We start from the raw sequence: 9,839 nt of genomic DNA, 5'->3' as shown, positions 1-9,839 counted from the left end.
AAAAAAAAAAATACTAGCCAACTGAATCCAGCAACATATAAAAAGATTAGATACCAGACCAAATGGGATTTATCCCAGAAACTCAAGGGTGGTGTAATATATGAATCTCAATCAGTGTAATATACTATATATAGAATAAATGATGAAAAAACCACATGATAATCTCAACAGATGCAGAAAAGACATTTGATAAAATCCAACATTCTTTCTTGATCAAAACACTCAACAAACCAGGAATAGAAGGAAATTTGCTCAACCATCCACAGCTAACATCATACATGATGGTGAAAGAGTGAATATTTTCTCCTAAATCAGAACAAGAAAGAAAAGGATGCTAACTCTCTTCTGTTTAACATCATACTGGAGGTCATATCCAGGACAATTAGGCAGGAAAACAAAATGAAAGTGCTCACTTGAGCAGCACATATACTAAAATTGGAACAACACAGAGAAGATCAGTGTGGCCCCTGCACAAGGATGACACGCAAATTCATGAAGCATTCGAAAGAAAGAGAAAGAAAGAAAGAAAGAAAGAAAAGAAAGAAAGAAAAAAAAGAAAATAGAGAAAGGCATCTGGATTGAAAAAGAAGAAGCAAAACTATCTCTATTTGCAGATGACATGATACTGTACATAGAAAATCCAATCCAGGGGCGCCTGGGTGGCACAGCGGTTAAGCGTCTGCCTTCGGCTCAGGGCGTGATCCCGGCGTTGTGGGATCGAGCCCCACATCAGGCTCTTCCGCTATGAGCCTGCTTCTTCCTCTCCCACTCCCTCTGCTTGTGTTCCCTCTCTCGCTGCCTGTCTCTATCTCTGTCAAATAAATAAATAAAATCTTTAAAAAAAAAAAAAAAGAAAAGAAAAGAAAATCCACTAAAAAAGTATTAGAACTAACAAAAGAGTACAGGAAGGTTGCAGGATACAAGATCAATATAAAAAATTCATTTCTGTTTCTGTTTCTATAGACAAGCACTGAAAATTCTTTTTTTTTTTAAGATTTTATTTATTTATTTGACAGTCAGCCAGTGAGAGAGGAAACATAGGCAGGGGGAGTGGGAGAGGAAGAAGCAGGTTCCCAGCGGAGGAGCCTGATGTGGGGCTCAATCCCAGGACTCTGGTATCACACCGTGAGCCGAAGGCAGACGCCTAATGACTGAGCCACCCAGGCGTCCCAGCACTGAAAATTCTGAAAACAAAATTAAGAAAACAATTTCACTTACAATAGCATCAAAAAGAATAAATTACTTAGGTGTAGATTTAGTAAAAGAAGCGCAAGACTTGTACACTGAGGGGCGCCTGGGTGTCACAGCGGTTAAGCGTCTGCCTTCAGCTCAGGGCATGATTCCAGCATTCTGGGATTGAGCCCCACATCAGGCTCCTCTGCTGGGAGCCTGCTTCTTACTCTCCCACTCCCCCTGCTTGTGTTCCCTCTCTCGCTGGCTGTCTCTATCTCTGTCTAATAAATAAATAAAATCTTTAAAAAAAAAAAAGACTTGTACACTGAAAACTATAAAACATCACTGAAAGCAATTAAAGACCTTAAAAAATGGGAAGATATCCTATGTTCATGGATCAAAAGACTTAATATTGTCAAGAGGGTAATACTCCCCAACTTGATTTGTAGATGCAGTATAATCCCTATCAAAATCCCAGCTGGTTTTGGAAGAAATTGACAAGCTGGTGGCAAAATTCATACAAAATTGCAAAGAACCCAGAATAACAAAACGATCTTGAAAAAGAAGAACAAAGTTAGAAGACTCATACTTCCCTATTTTAAAACTTACAGTAATTAAGACAATATGGCACTGGCTTACAGATGGACATATAGAATGGTGGAAAAATCAAGATTCCAAAAATAAATCCTTATATTTATGGACAACTGATTTTTGACAAATGTACCAAGACATAATAGGAAAAGAATAATATTTGAAATAAATAGTGCTAGGACAACCGAATATCCCATGCAAAGAATGGAATTTATTTACCAAGATTTATCTCCCATACCAGACAACATACACAAAAGTTATATAACTGCCTCACAACGTATACAAAAAGTTAATTCAAAATGAATTACAAACCTGAATGGAAGAGCTAAAACTAGAAAACTCTTACAAGAAAATATAAGAGTAAATCACTTGGACCTTTCTTAGATTAAAAAAAAAAAAGGCAAAGCAAAAAAGAAAAAAATAAATTGCACTACATCATACTGTGTGCACAAATCATCAAGAAAGTGAACAGATTTCCACAGAATGGGGAAAACATTTATAAATCATATATCTGACAAGAAACTTGTATCCAGAATATATTAAACACACAAACCCAATAACAAAAAGGAAAGTGGGCAACCATTTGAAGAGACATTCATCAAAGAAGATACACAAAATAACCAGCAGGGGCGCCTGGGTGGCGCAGTCCTTAAGCGTCTGCCTTCGGCTCAGGGCGTGATTCCAGCATTCTGGGATCGAGCCCCACATCAGGCTCCTCTGCTGGGAGCCTGCTTCTTCCTTTCCCACTCCCCCTGCTTGTGTTCCCTCTCTCGCTGGCTGTCTCTCTCTCTGTCAAATAAACAAATAAAATATTTAAAAATAAATAAATAAATAAATAAATAACTAGCAGACATGAAAAGCAAGAAGATTCTCCACGTCCTTAACCATCAACCATTAACCAAATGGGATATTACTTCACACCCATTACATTGGCTTTAACTAAAAAAGCAGTTGTTGACAAACACTGAGGAGGATGTGGAGACACCGTAATCCAACACTGCTGGTGGGAATGTCAAGGGACTTTGGAAAAGAGTCTGGCAGTTCCTCAAAATGCTGAGCATACAGTTATGATGTAACCTAGCAATTCAACTCTGAGGCATATACCAAGGGAAATGAAAACATATATCCACCCAAAAAGTGGTACCCGAATATTCATAGCAGCATCAGTCATAATAGCCGAAAGGTGGAAACAACCCAAATGTCCATCAACTAATGGATGAAAAACAAAATGTAGTGTATCCATACAACAGAATATTACTCACCAGCGAGAAGGAATAAAGTACCGATACATGTTACAACACAGTCATGAGTCCAGAAAACATTATGCTAAATGAAAGAAGCCCATCACAAACGATCACATAGTGTTTGGTTCAATTGATAGTAAGTGTTCAGAATAGGAAACTATACAGAGACAGAAAGTAGGTTAGTGGTTGATTAGGACTGGGGGAAGGGGGTTGAGAGTGGGTGTGACAGCTAACGGGTACTAGGTTTCTTTTAGAAGAGACTAAAATGTTCTAAGATTAGATATGGGGATGGTTGGGGCACCTGGGTGGCTCAGTCAGTTGCGTGGCCAACTCTTGATTTCGGCCTAGGTCATGATCTCGGGGTCCTGGGATCGAGCTCTGTGTTGGACTCTACGCTCAGCAGGGAGTCAGCTTCAGGATTCTCTCTCTCTCTCTCCTCCTCCCCCCACTTGCCAGTTCTCTCTAAAATAAATAAATAAATCTTTTTTTTTTTAAAGATATGGTGATGGTTTCACAGCCCTGTAAATATACTAAACAAACTGAATTTATGCTTTAAATGGGTGAATTGTATAGCATTTGACTAATATCTTAACAAAGCTGTTTTTTAAAAATTCCCGACTAGTCTGGCTCTCCTTTTGACAAGATACCTTATTCCTAGTCCCTTGGTCATGACACTTGCCTGCCTCTTCCCATCAGCCTTGACACGCCCTGGAGAAGAGGCCAGCTGGGTCTTGACCACCTAAAACCACCCCCAAATTAGTTGGAAACAACCAGCATGAACTGCCAATGAGAGAGCACAACTCCAGAGCTAAGCTGTCTTTGTTCAAATCCCTGCTCTCCACTTCTTAGCCCTTGACTTGTATTAGTTTATTTGCACCTCATGCTTCTAATTCATCATAAAAAATCAGAGTAATTACAATAACTTGTAGCCTTGGGGACAATTAAAGCATTGGCATTCAGCACATTCATATGTACACTCAAGGTCAGTTTTTGTTATTGGGAGTGGCCTTCATGCTCTGACTCTTGTGGGACTGGTTCTGGCCCAGATTTGAATGATTTCTCACTTTATTCACATGGAGATGACAATAGTTGCCTTTGCTGGGCTCCCTAACCTAGCAGAAAGCACTAGGTCTACCTGCTGTGCCGTGGGTTAGCCGCACAGCCATTTGGGCATGGGAGGTAGTTAAGCACATGTCCACAGTTAAATGGAATTATGTGTTTTCAATCAGAACATATTCTGCATAGGGGCGCCTGGGTGGCACAGCGGTTGAGCGTCTGCCTTCGGCTCAGGGCGTGATCCCCGCGTTGTGGGATCGAGCCCCACATCGGGCTCCTCTGCTGGGAGCCTGCTTCTTCCTCTCCCACTCCCCCTGCTTGTGTTCCCCCTCTCCCTGGCTGTCTCTATCTCTGATGAATAAATAAATAAAATCTAAAAAAAAAAAAAAAAGTTTAAGAACATATTCTGCATCAAGTGTGTAGCTAAGGGGACTCATTACCTCATTCTTAGGAAAATAATTACACATAAAATAGGAGTATAGAATACATTTAGAAGGCAGAGAACATTTAAAACATCGGGAAAAGGGAGTGTATTGACAATTCCAGTTGTAAATCTTCCACTTAGTTGTGATCTGATTGTTTTTTATTCAACTCAGGTTAATTTTCCTGTTGGTATAAGTCATCTCTGATAATCATTCTGTACTTATTCTCATCCCTTTCCTTTGCAATCCACGATATTTAGATGCTCAAAAAGCTGGAAAATTCAACCCAGTGTACAATAAAAAATTTCCGTCAAGTTTGTTGATGAGAATTTGAGAATCCAAGTAGCAATATACAACTGATATCCCAAATGTTAATAACTGAGTATTTATAAACACGCAGTCTGGCTGATTTTTACCTGTGCCAGTTTCATGAGACTTCATAATAATTTAGGGCAGTGGTTCTATACCTTCTCTGAGTAGCTTTTTTAGACATTTTTCCTGTGGCCCCTCATGACATTTTATTTTTAAGATTTTATTTTTAAGGAATCTCCACACCCAATGTGGGGCTCAAACTCAGGACCCTGAGATCAAGAGTGGCATGCTCTGCCAGCTGAGCCAGCCAGACACCACCCCCCACTGTGACATTTTAATATCACTGGTATACAGTTGACCTTTGGACAACATGAGGGTTAGGAACACCAACCCCCCACACAGCCAAAAATCTGCATATAACTTTTGATTCCCCCAAAACTTAACTCCTAATAGTCTGGTTTTCACCAGAAGCCTTATGGGTAACATGAGCAGTATATTAACACATGGTTTCTACGTTAAATGTATTATATACTGCATTCTTACAATGAAGTAAGTCAGAGAAAAGAAAATGTCATTAAGAACGCCGTAAGGAAGAGAAAATACATTTACAGTACCATATTTATCAGAAAAAATCCACAGTTCAGGGGCACCTGGGTGGCGCAGTCATTAAGCGTCTGCCTTCAGCTCAGGTCCCGGGTCTTGGGATCAAACCCCAGGGAGGCTTCCTGCTCAGCGGGAAGACTGCTTCTCCCTCTCCCTCTGCTTGTGTTCCCTCTCTCGCTGTGTTTCTCTCTGTCAAATAAATAAAATTAAAAAAAAAAAAAAAAAAGAATCCACAGTTCAAACCCCTGCTGTTCAAGGGTCAGCTGTACTACATATCTGTTTCAGCTTTTTTACCTCCAACAAAATAATTTCCTCTCCCTCGGGGGCAATATTGCACCCATTGAGAATACATGGCCTTATTCTAGTATTCAAATTGCATTTGGTAAGAAAAAGTAGGACGCGCTAACTTCCTCCTGCCACCTGTTATTTCGGAAGCAGAAATATATCCGAAAAACATTCGAATATTGCCATGCTAATTCAGAGTGGTCCACGGACCGGCAGCATCGCCATCGCTCCGTAGTTGGTTAGAAATGCAGACTCTCAGCCCCAGCTCAGCCCTACTCCATCAGCACCCGCATTTTTTTTTTTTTTTTGTTAAAGATTTTTTATTTTTTTATTTTTTTTGACAGAGATAGAGACAGCCAGCGAGAGAGGGAACACAAGCAGGGGGAGTGGGAGAGGAAGAAGCAGGCTCATAGCAGAGGAGCCTGATGTGGGGCTCGATCCCACAACGCCGGGATCACGCCCTGAGCCGAAGGCAGCCGCTTAACCGCTGTGCCACCCAGGCGCCCCAGCACCCGCATTTTTAACACGATCCTCTGTTAATTCCGATGCCCCTTAGCCTGAGAAGCACTGGTTTACAGGCCAGTCCTTTACTCAGTTGGGAAACATTAAGATAATGTGTGAATGGAAAAAAAGATACTTAGGCCCTAATGCCAGTTTTTAAGTAACCCACGCCTTCCTCTCAAGTTCTGACTCATACACCAAGTTTCTTTGGTCATCAATATTATTTTTTAAATGTACAAAGGGGTGTGTTTTGTTTATTTGCGAAACGATAATTTTATTTACTTCTAAGCAAGTGAAAAATCCCCATGAGGTCTCATCTTGCTGCCCTCCCTCCTCGCCCTTCTTCTTCTTCTTTTTTTTTTCTCTTTCTCTCCTAAAAAGCAGGTGTGTTCCAGTTAGTTGGACAAAACAAGATAAATAAAAATAAAGAGAAGTTTTTCTTTTTCTCCCCAGTGAATTAGCCTTCCAATTTTCCAGTGAAGACCTTCATAAAATTAAGCTTGTTTTGACAGTGATAATTTCTCTTGGATCAAGTGAATAGGGAGAGCCAGTAATAAGGCAAAGAGGTTTTATCTACTTTACCATTTTGAAGAGCCAGCGAGTCAGCATGGGGGAGAGAGGATACCGAATTAATTCAATATACTCTGGTTCCTTATTTATAAAAAAAAAAAAAGAGTTAATTTTTTAATTAATTTTTGAGGGGATAAGAATATTTTGAAATGTGTGTAAAATAAATGTGAAACCTCTCAGCCATACAGAAAAGAAGGCGCAGTATGACAAATGCCGTGGACCCACCACCTACATTAAAAATTTGACACATTTAACTGCTTCTATATTATTCTGAAGCATTTCAATATGAATTACAGATAGATGACAGTTCACCCTAATTTTTCAGGGTGGTTTTTTTTTTTTATAAGGATTTTTTTTTTTACACAAAACATGAGTTTTACTTAACTAAGACTTTTGAGGTTAAAACTGGAGAGATTTCCACTACCATAAAGCTTCCATTGTTATTCTCATCACTTTTTCCCCAACCAGCAGGAGATGAGAAAAAAAACCTGGACCTGTTAGAATTGGCCCTAGTACCCGCTGAGACTTTATTTTTTTGATGTTTCCAGAAGAGCCTTGACAGCAGAAACCAAAGTTCCTTTTAATTCTACACTGTTGACGAAGACTGTGGTCAACTTAGGCCAAAAGCCAAAACTCTCCTCATTGAAAAATGCTGTGGAAGATTTGGCTGAAGACCAGCAGCTTTTTCTTAGTTAAGAATCTCAGCTAACATGTTGGAGCTTTTAAATGCAGAAAGAAGGGAGAATGGAAATGAGATAAGAAGACGATTAGAAGAGAGCAGACATGGGGCATCTTGTCAACCCCAACTCAAATGCTAGGCAAAAGGCACCTCTTTCTTCTATCTCCCAATATCCCTTTCTAGTCTAACACTTGACTTACTAGGATAAATTTAAATATATTTTAAACAGTTAATGAGACACGTGTGTGTCGGTGCATGCCTGTGTGTGCTTGCGTGGGTTCTTGTGTGCATGTGTAGTGGCTGGGGGTAGAAAGAGAGAAAACCTGCAGTAGCTGAACGGAGGTCGTTTATCATATAGTCATCTTTCCAGCAGCAATATATGGCATTGTTTTTAGAAGACTGGCTTGTTCTTTATTTTTTAAATTGAAAGGCTAAAACATAAGAGTTGTCCAGTTTTATAGTTGAAAGTGTTTTCCAACCACATACCTCAGTCCCATCTTCTACATATGAGGAACTGAAGTTCCAGAGGTGTTGGGTGGCTTATCTAAGAGTGTATCTAGGAGAAAGAAATGTTGCTTCTGGAATGGCTCGTGTATCCTCACTTTTGATTTTTAGTACTCCAGGATGTTTAGACCCTATCCTAGGAAGGAATAGCAAGGATGGCCACTTCCCCCAGGGGCTCTAACCCGGGCATCCTGCTTGTTAAACAGCATCCATCCCCACGGGGCATTTTCAAAGCCTCCAGTGTTCCCAACTATTGTGTTCACTGGCTCTAAGCCAGCAGACAAGCATTTGAACTTCTGTGCCTGGGATGATGCCTAGCACTTCAGGGAATCAACAGCCCAGCTTTCTTTATAATATTACACTTCCAGGAAAAAAAAATATTTTTGAAGTGCTCTAATTCCTAAGAGTATTTACATCTAAAAGGCACAAGGCAAGCCTTAAAAACTCAGTGAGATGACAGGGTTTGAAAGGACATCATGTGAGAAAATACGCCCTCTCTTGACTTTTCCAAAAAAAAAAAAAGTAAGTCTTGGCTTGTGCGGTGGACAGAATGTTGCCACTTAGAGTATTATCAGTGGTGAAACTAAATGTTAATTGGAACCACTTTTCATCAGAGCCCAAAAGAACATTCTGGAAAGACTAAAACTATCCACCTGGCCTAAAGGAGACAGATCCAAGAACACAGCGGAATTCCTAAATCTTTTCAAGTGAAAAGGTATCATTCTGTTCCTTGTCCATCCCATCCAGTTTTTGCCAGAGAAGGTAGACCAAGTTCATTTGTGTTTTCCAACACCTCCCCAAAGATCTTAAAGATGAAAGAACACAGTTGAGATGGTGGTAAGAAAAGTTCTTTTCAGTATAGAATTCCATCAGCATTAAGAATTTGATGATGCAAAACATTAAAAGTTTATACAGATATATTAAATAAAAATATGTTTCAAATATAAACAACAAATAATAAACAGACCATTTTGCTACATGCACTTCTATTTATCTGCCTTATGTTGGAGTACATACTAAATTCCTTATTTCAAAAGAGTGCCTTGAGGATTAGGCCCAAAGAAAAAGGGCTACTACCTTTTTCTTTCTGTAATTCAAGAAAAAATAACCAAAATACAAAGCATACTTTTTAAGTCTTGTTTTCCTTTGTTGGCACAATGGCGTAAATACTCTCTCGGCAAATAGGCAGGTAAGAGACTCTACTACTAAAAACTCAATATTGCTGTTGCCAATTTGGCCATGAATCGAAAGCTTGCAGATTTTTTACCCACCAACTACCCTGAGGAAATAATTAGACAAGAGCACAAATGTATAAAAATGTGCATCACAATTTATGATGTTAAAAAAACAAAACAACCTCAAAGTAAATGAAATAGGAATCTGTTAAATAATTATTATATTCCAACAGTAAATGCTAAGGCCCATAAGGACCCACGCTGGAGCAGACTGATTGACTTGGAAGGAGGTTGCAAGAGTGTAAGGAACATGGCAGTGTCAGACCTGGAACCACGTCTTGTTCGGCCATTGGCCAACTGTGTGTCCTGGGGCCATCTTTTGGACCTCACTCCTTACCCTCACTTCCTCCAGTACAATCAAGGGAGATAGTGGAAATACGGTGCTTAGCAATGAAATTAGTGTATAGCGATATTGAAGCTTAAAAGTACTATTGACTTTACAAAGATGTCGTTACATGCTATGGACTGAATATTTGTGTCCCCTGTAAATTCATATGTTGAAACCATAATCCCAATGTGACGGTGTTTTGGAGGTGGGGCCTTTGAGAGGGGATTAGGTCATAAGGGTAGAACCCTCCTGAATGGGATTAGTGCCCTCAGAAAAAAAGACCAGAGAAGCAGCCAGCTCTCATTCTGCTGTGTGAGGATACGATGACAAGGTGGC

The 9,839-nt window shown here is 39.8% G+C and overlaps 1 non-coding gene across 1 annotated transcript; it reads left to right on the top strand.

Annotated features, from left to right (window-relative positions):
- The first annotated feature begins 405 nt into the window (after positions 1–405).
- LOC117795454 lies at positions 406–512 on the top strand. The gene has a single exon (XR_004619481.1). It is a non-coding gene; the product is annotated as a U6 spliceosomal RNA (small nuclear RNA).
- The last annotated feature ends 9,327 nt before the right edge of the window (positions 513–9,839 follow it).

This window comes from Ailuropoda melanoleuca, chromosome 1, assembly GCF_002007445.2.
Source record: "Ailuropoda melanoleuca isolate Jingjing chromosome 1, ASM200744v2, whole genome shotgun sequence".
NCBI lineage: Eukaryota > Metazoa > Chordata > Mammalia > Carnivora > Ursidae > Ailuropoda > Ailuropoda melanoleuca.
This window is presented reverse-complemented; position numbering and strand designations above follow the sequence as displayed.